We start from the raw sequence: 12391 nt of genomic DNA on the forward strand, positions 1-12391 counted from the left end.
AAAGGATTCAGTACAACAGATAGCAAAAAGCTCATTTCTCTTGCGGGGGAACTCCAGAACAAGGGAACATAATCTTAAAATTAAATCTTAGAAGGCCATTGAGAAGTGAACTCAGGAAGCATGTTTCCACACAAAGCACAGTGAAAATTAGGAATTTATTGTGGATGGTTCCTCGCATTAAGTTCATCTTTCTCTGCACCCTAGCTATGACTGTAACACTACGTTCTGCACTCTCTCCTTTCCTTCTCTATGAGGGTTATGCTTTGCCTGTACAGCGCGCAAGAAACAACACTTTCGTATACCAGTACATATGACAATAACAAATCAAATCAAAAAGATCAAACTGAAAATTTAAATGCTGAGATCAATGGGTCTTAGTTAGCTAGCAGCATCAGGGGATACAACGGAGGGTACATGGAGTTAAGGTGCAGAGTAATCACGCAATGGTACTGGTGCAAATGGCTTGAGGGGCTGAATGTCACCAATGTAACAAACATTGTTGTCAAAGATTTAACAATTATTGGCTTTCTTAATTCTCTTATAAAACGGTTAAAAGAAAGTGGCTTCGTACACAGAAGTCATGTTCCAGCTTAACTCAATGCAATGTTATGACTATTGTTTGGTTGATTGCCAGGTAACTGCTTGAAGGATGACCTATGTCACTTAGTTCAAATATAAACATGCAGTGTGATTTGTTCAGATGTGTGCCTGACTGCCAGTTCTTGGAATTTAAAAATTATTTAAATTTGGCCTCATTCCGGTTACTTTTACAGCAGGGCATAACAGCGACCTCGTTTTTTGGAAATGTTCTTTTATCTGTCATCTTCAAAGGGAGGTTACCTCATTGGAATCTTTGAAGAGAACAAAGTATGCAAAGTAGACAACTTCTCCAAGTTGACGAAGAAGCTAATTTTTTAAAAAAAACTTCTGTAAAATGAAATAGTTTTAATACAAGTTGCTATTTAATATTCATGAGGAGTTAGCACTTTGTATCAACTACAAATTTCCTACTATTAGCACACGTGAATATTGGATTTGGTTGATAATTCAAGTTCAGAACAAAACCGAGACTTGGGAAGAAGCTGAAGTCGTAAAAAGAAACAATTCTTTATTATCCTGGGTACCTAATGACATTTATATTTCACAGCAAGTGTCAAATGGGCGGAATTCTCTCCTGCCCCCCAGCCAGCATGTTCAATGGTGGATGGGCAGAGGAATGTTTTTAAAAATTCATTTGTGGGACATGGGCTTTGTTGGTTGGCCAGCATTTATTGCCTAGCCCGAGTTGCCCTTGTTCAGAGGATGCTTGAGAGTCAACCATGTTACTGTGGGTCTGGAGTCACATGTAGCCCAGACCTTGTCAGGACGGAGATAGTCATCGACTTCAGGAAACGTTGTGGAGGGCATGCTTCTATCTACATCAATGGGGATCAAGTAGAAATGCTCGAGAGCTTCAGCTTTTTAGGTGTCCAGATCATCGTCAACTTATCTTAGTCCCTCCATGCCAACACTATAGTTACTAGGGGAACTATAGACACTATAGACACTTAATGAGGTCAGGGCCATAAGATTTGACATGTTTTCCTGTCAGCCTCTGCAGGGGAAACATTCCATGTTCCTGCCTGTCCTCAGGACCTAGTCTCAGGATGGGAGAATTCCACCCAGTGTGAGGGATTCTGAATAAGAGTAGTCTGAAGCCCAGGAGTCAAAACTACCTGGAGTAAAAAGTGTAACAGAATGCAATAACCTAATGGGCAGAATTTTAAATTCCCTCTTAACTCTAACCCTAGACTCTCCACTGGCAGAATATCCCGGTCCCGCTGAACATTTGAACGTCTCACTGCATTTTCTGGCCCATTGTGATGGGGCCATAACGTTCTACCCAATGATTATCTTTGAAAATCAACTGAAAGAATAAGGCAAGCACTCATGAGATGACCAGCAAAATACTTTGTGGGTGTCCCAAAAAATAACCTGAAGTGTGGTTGTGCCCTTATTCAAACTTGGAAGGACTTCACTAAAAGCACAGCAATGCATTACCATCTACAGAAATGTGATCATTATAGGACTGGACTAGTAAAGCAGAGGTGTGAGTTTAAATCCCATCATAACATTTCATCGTTTATCTACTGATGGCAGAAACTCATCAACACTTCTGGATTGTTCCAACTGGTATGTCCTTTAGAGCTGGAAAGGTGCCCAACCCACCATTCAGTCCATCCTGTTTGTGACCGTAAACCACTGTGGTTGATTGCTGATACTCTCTCAAGTAGCTATTTCGATCAAAGCAGCAAGCATAGTAAATGTATCATTGCTAACGCCTCTCACATCCCAAGAACAAAATTAAACCATGTTATCTCACAGAAAGAAGTATCTAAAGTGGAACATGAATTGATTACGAAGGCCAGCTTCTGGTAAACCTTGTGTGCACAGCTTTTGGGAAACGCTTTGGATCTTAAAATATCTGAGAGTGTGTAATCCCCCAGATCCAGATTGGGGCGGCATGGTGGCACAGTGGTTAGCACTGCTGCCTCACAGTGCTCGGGTCTCAGGTTCAATTCTGGCCTCAGGTCACTGTCTGCACATTCTCCGTGTCTGCATGGGTTTGCTCCAGTTTCCCCCACAATCTAAAGAAGTGTGGGTTAGGTTGATTGGGTCATGCTAAGTTGAGCCTTAGTGTCAGGGGGAATCAGCAGGATAAATGTGTGGGGTTGCAGGAATAAGGCCTGGATGGGATTGTGGTTGGTATAGACTCAATGGGCTAAATGGCCTCCTTCTGTACTGTAGGGATTCTGTGATCCAGCATAACTGACTGCTGGGATCATTATTGGTCATACAATAGCCGCAACAGTAATTATAGAGCCAGCAAATAACTAAATGTAATTGCCTTATTATAGTTAGTCAGTTAAAAATGAAATACTTGCAATTAACCTAATACTTTTGATGCATACATTTGTATTTATCACCGTTATTTCAATGTTTATTGATTTATACATCAGCAAAATCAGTAAATCAGCTGAATTACATCCTCTTAGGCATATAAAGAAGCTCCTGCAATCTTTTTATGAAGAATTAGCCTGTATATTCAGAGCTCGTTTCACAACGGTGCTTATCCAATTGACCATGATTCATTGCTAATAGACAAATCCATATTTAGGCAACAAAGTCAAAGTTGCAGAACAGCAGTCATAGAAATGATATTTAGGAGGGTGACCTTGGTCAGGGAGGTGGGTTTTAAGAAAGGTCTTTAAAGGAGGGGATGGGGGAGCCTCAGGGATCAGGGAGGGAATTTCAAGACCATGAGGTATAGCTGGTCTTATATTCACTGGAGTTAGGATTGTATTCGCTACACTTTCCAAGAGTGAGAGGGGATCTCATAAAAATTTATAACATTCTAACAGGGTTAGACAGGGTAGATTCAGAAAGGATGTTCCCGATGGTGGGGGAGTCCAGAATAAGGGAGTCCCAGGGATAAGGGGAAATCCTGTTAGAACTGAGGTGAGGAGAAATTTCTTCACCCAGAGAATGGTGAATGTATGGAATTCACTATCACAGAAAGTAGCTGAGGCCAAAACGTTGTCTGATTTCAAGAAGGAATTAGATTGAGGCTAAAGGGATCAAGGGATATGGGGTGGAAGAGGGATCAGGATATTGAATTCGATGATCAACCATGATCAGAATGAATGGTGAAGCAGGCTCAAAGGGCCAAATGGCCTATTCCTGCTTCTGGTTTCTATGTTTCTATGATTGAAGTCAGGCTACCAATAGTGGGAGAAAGGGAGTGAATAAAATGCCAAAGTCAGAGGGAGGGAGGATTCGAGGGAATGGGTGGGGGTTATAGGGCTGGAGAGAGTTACAAAGGTGCGGAGGATAAAAGGGATGAAGATTTTAAATTGAAGTAGGGGGTCCAGCAAGCACAGGCTGACAGGAGTAATTACACCTGATACCAGCTCGAAACCAGGCACCAGTGTTTCCAATTGAACAATTTATCCTTAGCAAAGTCTGATCTCTATCCCCTTATGCCACCATTTGACGAATTTTGAGCTTGGTATGACTTCCAGCTCTCCTTCACTTGCCTTCGCCTCCGTCTCAGATCTTTAGCCAGGAGTCCTCCTCCCACCAACTCAGCAGAACATTTCACCCATCTCCAGTGTTCTCCCTTCACCTGGACCATCCTTTTTTAAAATATATTTTATTCCTTCCTTAAAGTTACAAAACCAATGCTCAGAATGGACCAGGAGGACCCAAACCCATTTCTTGCTTGCTCCAAAAACCAAATTCAAATTGAATCCAATTCATGGTCCATAAGAAGACCAACAAGATCTAAGCTGACAAGATAAAACATTGCACCCTAACTAGGGCTGATCTGGCGCTTAGCCAAAAGAACATAAGAACATAAGAACATAAGAAATAGGAGCAGGAGTAGGCCATCTGGCCCTTCGAGCCTGCCCCGCCATTCAATAAGATCATGGCTGATCTGTCGTGGCTCAGTTCCACTTTCCGGCCCTCTCCCCATAACCCTTAATCCCCTCTCTTACCAAAAACCCATCAACCCGCTTCTTGAAAATATTTAGCGAGGCAGCCTCCACCACTTCAACGGGCAGAGAATTCCAGAGATTCACCACCCTTTGAGTGAAGAAGTTCCTCCTCAACTCCGTTCTAAAACGCCCCCCCTTTATCTTGAGGCTGTGCCAAAAGGCCAAAAGTGGTCCACCTGGACATGCTCTTTTTGTGTACCATTTGGTACTTTTATTCCTACCAAATAACCCAATTCAAATAGAATCCAATTCATGGTCCCTACATGAGGGGCAAACAATATTGAAGCTGACAAGAAAAGACATTACACCCCATCTTGGGTTTGATCAAACAAGATCCAAGCTGACAGGATGAGACATTTCATCCCCTCACGGGCTTGATCTCACGCTTCATCTTAGCCAAAAAGCTGAGATGGCTTCAAAAAATTGCACCGGGTAAAGCCTTGGTTTAACCTCATTGGAGATCCTAGTCCTTTACCCCAGCCTGGGCAAACCACCATCGCAGGTTTCAGCATCCACAGTGCATTGGGCTAGCCTCGCCCCCAGCCTGATCCTGATTTCATCCCCAGTCCTCCTGAACCAAGCCCTCCAGCCTTTTATCTGCTTGGGATTTTTTCAATGAGAATTCAGTGTGACCTCAGCCACCTCAATTTCTCTGCTTCTCTCACTCGCTCTCACCTCACTTGCTCTAACCTGTCTCATTCTGGACTTTCTGCATTCCATTCTCTCAGGTCTAACCCTGACATTGTCACATCATTTGTTTCTTTGTGTCTCTCCTTGCCCTATCTCCATTCGCAATGGCCTGGGGAGACTAACTTTTTTGTCATTCGACCTCTCCTGTCTCCCACTATATCAAAGGCTTTCCTTTGCCTTTATCTCACCCAGACCTTGCTCAAAACCAATTACAGAGAACAAAGAGAATTACAACACAGCAGCAGGTTCTTTGACCCTCCAAGCCTGCAATGACCATGCTGCCCATCTGAACTAAACCCCTACCCTTCTGGAGACCATATTCCTCTATTCCCATCCTATTCATGTATTTGTCCAGATGCCCCTTAAAAGTCAGTATCGCATCTGCTTCCACTACCTCCCCTGGCAAAGCGTTCCAGGCACCCGCCACCCCCTGTGTAAACAACTTGCCTCATACATCTCCTTTAAACCTTGCCCCTCGCAGCTTAAACCTGTGCCGCCAAGTAATTTTCCTGGGAAAAAGCTTCTGACTATCCACTCTGTCCATGCCCCTCTTAAATTGTAGACTTCTTATCACATCGCCCCTCAATCTCTGTCACTCCAGTGAGAACAAACCAAGTTTCTCCAACCTTTCCTCAAAGCCAATAACAAATGATGTCTCCAACTCTGACCAGTTCTGTTGAAAGGTCACAGATTGAACCATTGGGTGACACCATCTGGTCCTGCCTGCTGCAGAAATCATAATGGGCGGGATAGAAAATGTCGGTGGGATCATTTAAATGTCTATTGACCTCGCAATGAGAATTTTCAGTCTTGGGGGACGCGGGGCAGAAAATCCTGCCTGCAGATAATGAGGTTTTTGCAGCATTTTCTGTTCAGATTTCCAGGACTTGCTGTAATCTGCTTTGCAATCAGACTTTTTAACGAGCTGACATCAGTGGAGGGTGGAGAAGGAAATAAAGAATAAAAAAGGGGAAAATATGAATACTGGCCTGAAGTGGTCTCATCTACATTAAAATGGAACATCACTAAAAATGAGGATATAAGAAACAAAAGCAGAAAACGCTGGAAAATCTCAGCAAGTCTGACAGCTCTGTGGAGAGAGAATAGACCCACTGTTTCAAGTCTGGATGACCCTTCTTCAGAGCAGGAAATAAGAATACTGTTCTGAATGTTTTTTTTCCTTGTGGGAGGCTGTTGAGAACATTGGAACAGTCGAGCTGCAGAGTTTTAGCAGGCAATGGGTTGCGGTATGGCAGAGATAGACCATATTACATGGGTGGAATTGATTGGACTTCATAATGGAGAGGATACAGGGGTCAAATGCTCTGTTTGGGATCAAATAGCGCACCGAAATTGTGAACAGTCTGTCTTAACCCACAGCAATGACTAGTTCATCCAGCAGAAGGTACTCTTAGAGACAAAAAAATGAAATAAAATTTCAACAGATAAATCAAAGAAAATGGTTTAATAAAAAAACTTAATTACTCCAATACTTGATGCCTCACCCTGGGCCATTCCAAAATGCCCCACAGTTCCCAACAGATTCCTACTTATACTGAATCAGCTGGGCAGCTGGCCACCTCATCATTCTGTCACTGGCTACATAGTCTACTGGGTCAGCTGCCCCTTACAGCTTTTAACCATAGGTCAAACTATAACAGATCCAATGTTATCATTGGTTACATACTAACATGACCATGGATAGGGGAAATTAACTGAGGGTAGAGTGAAGATAAAGCCTGAGGAATATGCACGATTAGGGGTAAGGATCATTGTGGGGGTGGACAGGCAGCCAAAGCAGATCCATGGAAAACATGAAGAAAGTTAAAGACGGCAAAATGCAAAAGCAAAGGCCAGAATATTCTGGCTGTTCATGCACTATGCTCCCCACCACCCCCATCCACCCAATCACTGCCAGAGAGGATGGACAGTTTGGGGCTCAGCCAAATCTCTGTTCACTGCAGCAAGGTAGGAGAATCCCAGCTGCCAGCAGGGGCTGAGAATCCAGCCTAAAATACACGCAGCTGAAGTTTAGTCAGTTGGGGATGGGCAATAATTGCTGGCCCAGCCGGTAATGCCCACATCCCATAAATTAATAAACAAAATGGAAGTAGAAAATGAAAGGCTGGCAAGGAGGTTACAAGCGTAGAGATCAGGGTCGCAGTGGTGGTGAGGCTTACTGGTGAAACTAAATAGTTTAGTTTCACCAGTAAGCCTCACCACCACTGCGACCCTGATCTCTACGCTTGTAACCTCCTTGCCAGCCTTTCATTTTCTACTTCCATTTTGTTTATTGATATTTTGCATGTGCGTGTTGAAGTCTGATATAGTTACTCTACAGAAATGATTGCTTTCAAAATGCATGACTTTAACCAAAGTAAATGAAATTGTTAGCAACAGTGCTGTATTTTTCCCATAAAATAGGATTTAAGCCATTCAAAGACCTGACAGCAGAAACGATCCACCCTTACTAAAGATGGCAAAGGCAAATTAATATTAAACACCTCGGGTGGGATTTTATGGCCTCACTCGCCCCAAAATTGTAAGTCCCACCTGAGGTCAACGGACTTCCCATTGTCCGGCTCTCACTTGCTCTGATTCTCCTGGGGAGGTGGGCAGTAAAGTTTCGTCTCTTGACTGTAGTTGACTTGAGATGAGGAGGAATTTCTTTAGCTAGAGGGTGGTGAATCTGTGGAATTCATTGCCACAGAACAATGTGGAGGCCAGGTCATTGAATGTTTGAAGGTAGAGATCGTTAGTTCTTGATTGGTAAGGGGATCTAAAGTTATGGGGGAAATGGGGACGAGGAACATATCAGCCAGGAGCAGACCCGATGGGCTGAATGACCTGATTCTGCCCCTACATCTTATGGAATTCACTTTTGTGAATATTAGGAAAATACACCAGCTTTAACAAACTTGCTTTGCTATCCTGCAATGCGTTATCTCATGGGTCAGATAGGTACAGCAACATGGTTGTTGTGCTTAATGATGCTGGTTGGAGGGGAAAAGTTCCCTGTGAAATAATAGTGTAAGCCTTTCTATATCTGTAAAGCTAAGTGAGCTAAACCATTGTACAAGAACAATGCTAGCAATCCCTTCAGGCACAATATGGTATTAACACAGATATTGATGGCAAGCGTTGTTCAAGGACAAATGCTGGGCATTCTATAAAAATACAAAATGTTTAGCCATTCGCTGAAATGACCATCCTGATCTCTTGGTCACAATTGCGGAGGTTTAATTCTGGCTGGGATTCTCGTGATTTGCAGTGTCAATGGTATCACTAAATGTGCCACTGGCAGCTTCAGTTGGAATAGCAGGTGTAAGATAAATACAGGGGGAAAGGTAACAATGATACAGACTGAGATGGAAAGTGCGGCAAGGTGGCACAGTGGTTAGCACTGCTGCCTCACAGCAGCAGGGACCTGGGTTCGATTCCCAGCTTGGGTCATTATCTGTGTGGGGTTTGCGTGTTCTCCCTGTGTCTGCGTGGGTTTCCTCCAGATGCTCCGGTTTCCTCCAAAAGAATCAGAAATACATGTGGTTAGGTGCATTGGCTGTGCTAAATTCTCCCTCAGTGCACCTGAATAGGCGCTGAAGTGTGGTGACCAGGGGATTTTCACAGTAACTTAATTGCAGTGTAAATGTGAGCTTACGTGTGACACTGATAATTAACTTTAAAAACTTTAAGATGTTAGACAGAGAGAGAAAGAAAAAAACACAAAGTGGACAACATCTGACTGGGATACTAAATGAAAAGAGAGAAACAGAAACACAGCAACGGTTAACTTGAATTTATATCGTACCTCTAGCGTGGTGAACCATTGCAAAGGGCTTCACAAGAACAATTATCAAACCAAACTTGATACCCAGCTTCAGGGAAAATACTAGGATGGATGACGAAAAACTCGATCAAAGTGAGTTTGAGCCGGTGTCTTAAAGAGAGGGAGTTAAAGAGACAGATTGAGAGGGGGAATTTCAGGTCTTAAGGCCTAGGCAGCTGAAGGTGTAGCTGCTATCAGGGATACGCTAGAGGCCAGAATCGTAGGAGCGCAGAAATCTCAGCAGGTTGTAGGACTGGAGGAAATTACAGTGACAGGGAGGGATGAGACCACAGAGCAATTTGAAAATGAGGATGAAAATCAAGGTGTCACCAGACAGTTCACCAATGTAAGCTACCAAGCACAGGAATGGAGGATGAACGGAGATGGGTGCGAGTCAGAATACAGGGAGCAAGAGGTTCTGATAAGTTCAAATTCATGAAGCCAGGAAAATGGGGGACTGGCCAGGGGAGCCTTGAAATAATTGATTTTGGAGGCAACAAAGTCAGAAATGCAAGGGCGGCATGGTTGCACAGTGGTTAGCACTGCTGTTTCTCAGCTCCGGGGTCCTGGGTTCGATTCCCGGCTCGGGTCACTGTCTGTGTGGAGTTTGCACATTCTTCTTGTGTCTGCGTGGGTTTCCTCTGGGTACTCTGGTTTCCTCCCACAGTCCAAAGATGTGCGGGTTAGGTTGATTGGCCATGCTAAGAAATTGCCCCTTAGTGTCCAGGGATGCATAGGTTAGAGGGATTAGTGAGTATAATATGTAAGGATATTGGGGTACGGCCTGGGTGGGATTGTATTTGGTGCAGACTCGATGGGCCGAAGGGCTTCTTTCTGCACTGTAGGGTTCTATGGTTCTACTTCAGCAACCGATAAGCTGGGGTAGGGGTGGAATGTTGTTCTGGCGACGGAGCCGATATATAGTTGAAAGTCATCTCAGCGTGATATTGGATGATCCGAAGGTTGCACAATCTAGTTCAACCTCAAAGAGTGATTAGGGATGGGCAGAGAGTCACTGGCTTGAGAACCGATTTTGTGATGAGGAACAAAGTTAATGGCTTTGCTCTTCCCAATAATTAGTTGGAGGAAATTTCCACTGACCTAGTACTGCATGTTGGGTAAGGAGCATGACAAATCAAAAGTTGTGAAAGAGGTGATGGGTGCAACTGTGCAATATGGCATGTCTTTGGATGATGTTGCTGAAAGGCAGGATGTAGAGGAGAACTAGGAGGGGGTAAAGGTCGATCTATGATGACACTGTGATAACCGTGTAGCTGTGGTAAAAGCAGCATTGCAGATGATTCTTGAGTTATTTAAGAACATAAGAACATAAGAAATAGGAGCAGAAGTAGGCCATCTGGCCCTTCGAGCCTGCCCCGCCATTCAATAAGATCATGGCTGATCTGTCGTGGCTCAGTTCCACTTTCCCGCCCTCTCCCCATAACCCTTAATCCCTTCTCTTATCAAAAACCCATCAACCCGCTTCTTAAAAATATTTAGCGAGGCAGCCTCCACCACTTCAACGGGCAGAGAATTCCAGAGATTCACCACCCTTTGAGTGAAGAAGTTCCTCCTCAACTCCGTTCTGAACCGCCCCCCCTTTATCTTGAGGCTGTGCCCCCTAGTCCTACTGTCTTTTTTGAGCGGGAAGAGTCTTTCCACCTCTATTTCTTTTATTCCTTTGTGGGACATGGGTGTCGCTGATTGGCCAGCATTTATTGCCCATCCCTAATTGCCCGAAGGCAGTTGCAAGTCAACCACATTGCTATGGCTCTGGAGTCACATGTAGGCCAGACCAGATAAGGGGGGCAGATTTCCTTCCCTACAGGACATTAGTGATTTGGCGTGATGATATTATGACTCTTTTAAAAAAAAAACGATGGCCTGAATTTTTTTGGATGGCGGGGTCTCGTTCCTGTTTGTGTCACGCTGGTTTGGCGATGGGAGTGGAAAAGATCGTTTTACACTGGAATGAAAACATGACGCAGTTGCCCCTTCTTTCTATCAGTGGCGGAGCATATTTCCCCATGTTCATCATTGGGAACCTCATCTGAATACATCAGACTCCGTCACCAGAATCAACCCCAGCCTCCGCCCCCCACCATCAAAAAATCCATCCACCGCGGGCGGTGTGATGGCAGAATGGAATGAAGCACGACTGGTCGCTGAAGGCATGCACCTGGTAAGCATATCTCCCAAGGGAGCTCAGCTGAGTGCATCACTCAGGGGGAGAAGCTCATACCTGGGTACAATAGGAATTCTATGATTCTATGAAGGCGCGCTAATTTTCCTGTACTCGTCCCATATCCTTGAATGTTATAATTCTTCAAGTGCTCATCCAAAATATTTTTTAAATGTTTCCAGCCTTCACCTTCCCAGCAATATATTCCAGATTCCCACCACCCCCTTAGCGAATTTTTTTTTCCCAAATCCCCTCTGAATCTCCTGCTGCTTACCCTGAAATTATGCCTGCTCATGATTGACCCCTCAACCACGGGGGACAACTGCTTTCTACTCACCCTGTCCTCATCGTCTTATATCCCTCAATCATGTCCCCCCTCAGCCTTCTCTGCTCTAATGAAATCAACTCAAGCCTATCCAGTCTCTAATCAGGGGAAAAGAATAACAGAGAAATACTAAGAAATGAATATATGGTGCAAATAGCGATAGAGGCACAAGAGAGTGGGCAAGGGAAAAGTGTAGAGTGCCAAGGACAGGGCAGTAGAAACCAAACTAGCTCAGTTGGGAGAGCTTTAGACTGAAGATCTAAAGGTCCCTGGTTCAATCCTGGGTTTTGGCATGATCCACATTTCTGGGCGGTACAGTGGCACACTGGTTAGCACTGCTGCCTCACATCGCCAAGGACCTGGGTTCGATTCCCAGCTCAGGTCACTATGTGCGGAGTTTGCACATCCTCCCCATTGCCTGCGTACGTTTCCTCCGGGTGCTCCAGTTTCCTCCCACATTTCAGAAGACATCGGATTAGGTGAATTGGCCATGCTAAATTCTCCATCAGTGTACCCGAACAGGTGCCGGAATGTGGCAACTAGAAGATTTTCACAGTAACTTCATTGCAGTGTTAACGTAAGCCTACTTGTGACCCTAATAAATTGACTTTAAAAACGAAAGCATCACTAATTTACTATTCGGAGTGATTTCCAAACTTCTATACACCTTTAAGATAAATACCTGAGCTGGAGTGATGATGACGTCTCCCAAACAACCTATGGAATGTTTACTGCCCTGACTCAGAGAACATTTTACAACCCACATCAGTGCAAGGGAATTTGCTTTCAGCTGGCTCAACTCTCCTGTTCTTGTGCTGGTGCCTGAGTAA

The 12391-nt window shown here is 44.2% G+C and overlaps 1 non-coding gene across 1 annotated transcript; it reads left to right on the top strand.

Moving 5' to 3' along the window:
- Positions 1-11781: 11781 nt before the first annotated feature.
- trnaf-gaa (transfer RNA phenylalanine (anticodon GAA)) lies at positions 11782-11854 on the top strand. The gene has a single exon. It is a non-coding gene; the product is annotated as a tRNA-Phe (tRNA).
- The last annotated feature ends 537 nt before the right edge of the window (positions 11855-12391 follow it).

The sequence above is a fragment of the Carcharhinus amblyrhynchos genome, chromosome 10 (assembly GCF_965287045.1).
Source record: "Carcharhinus amblyrhynchos chromosome 10, sCarAmb.v2.hapA, whole genome shotgun sequence".
NCBI classification, from domain to species: Eukaryota; Metazoa; Chordata; class Chondrichthyes; order Carcharhiniformes; family Carcharhinidae; genus Carcharhinus; species Carcharhinus amblyrhynchos.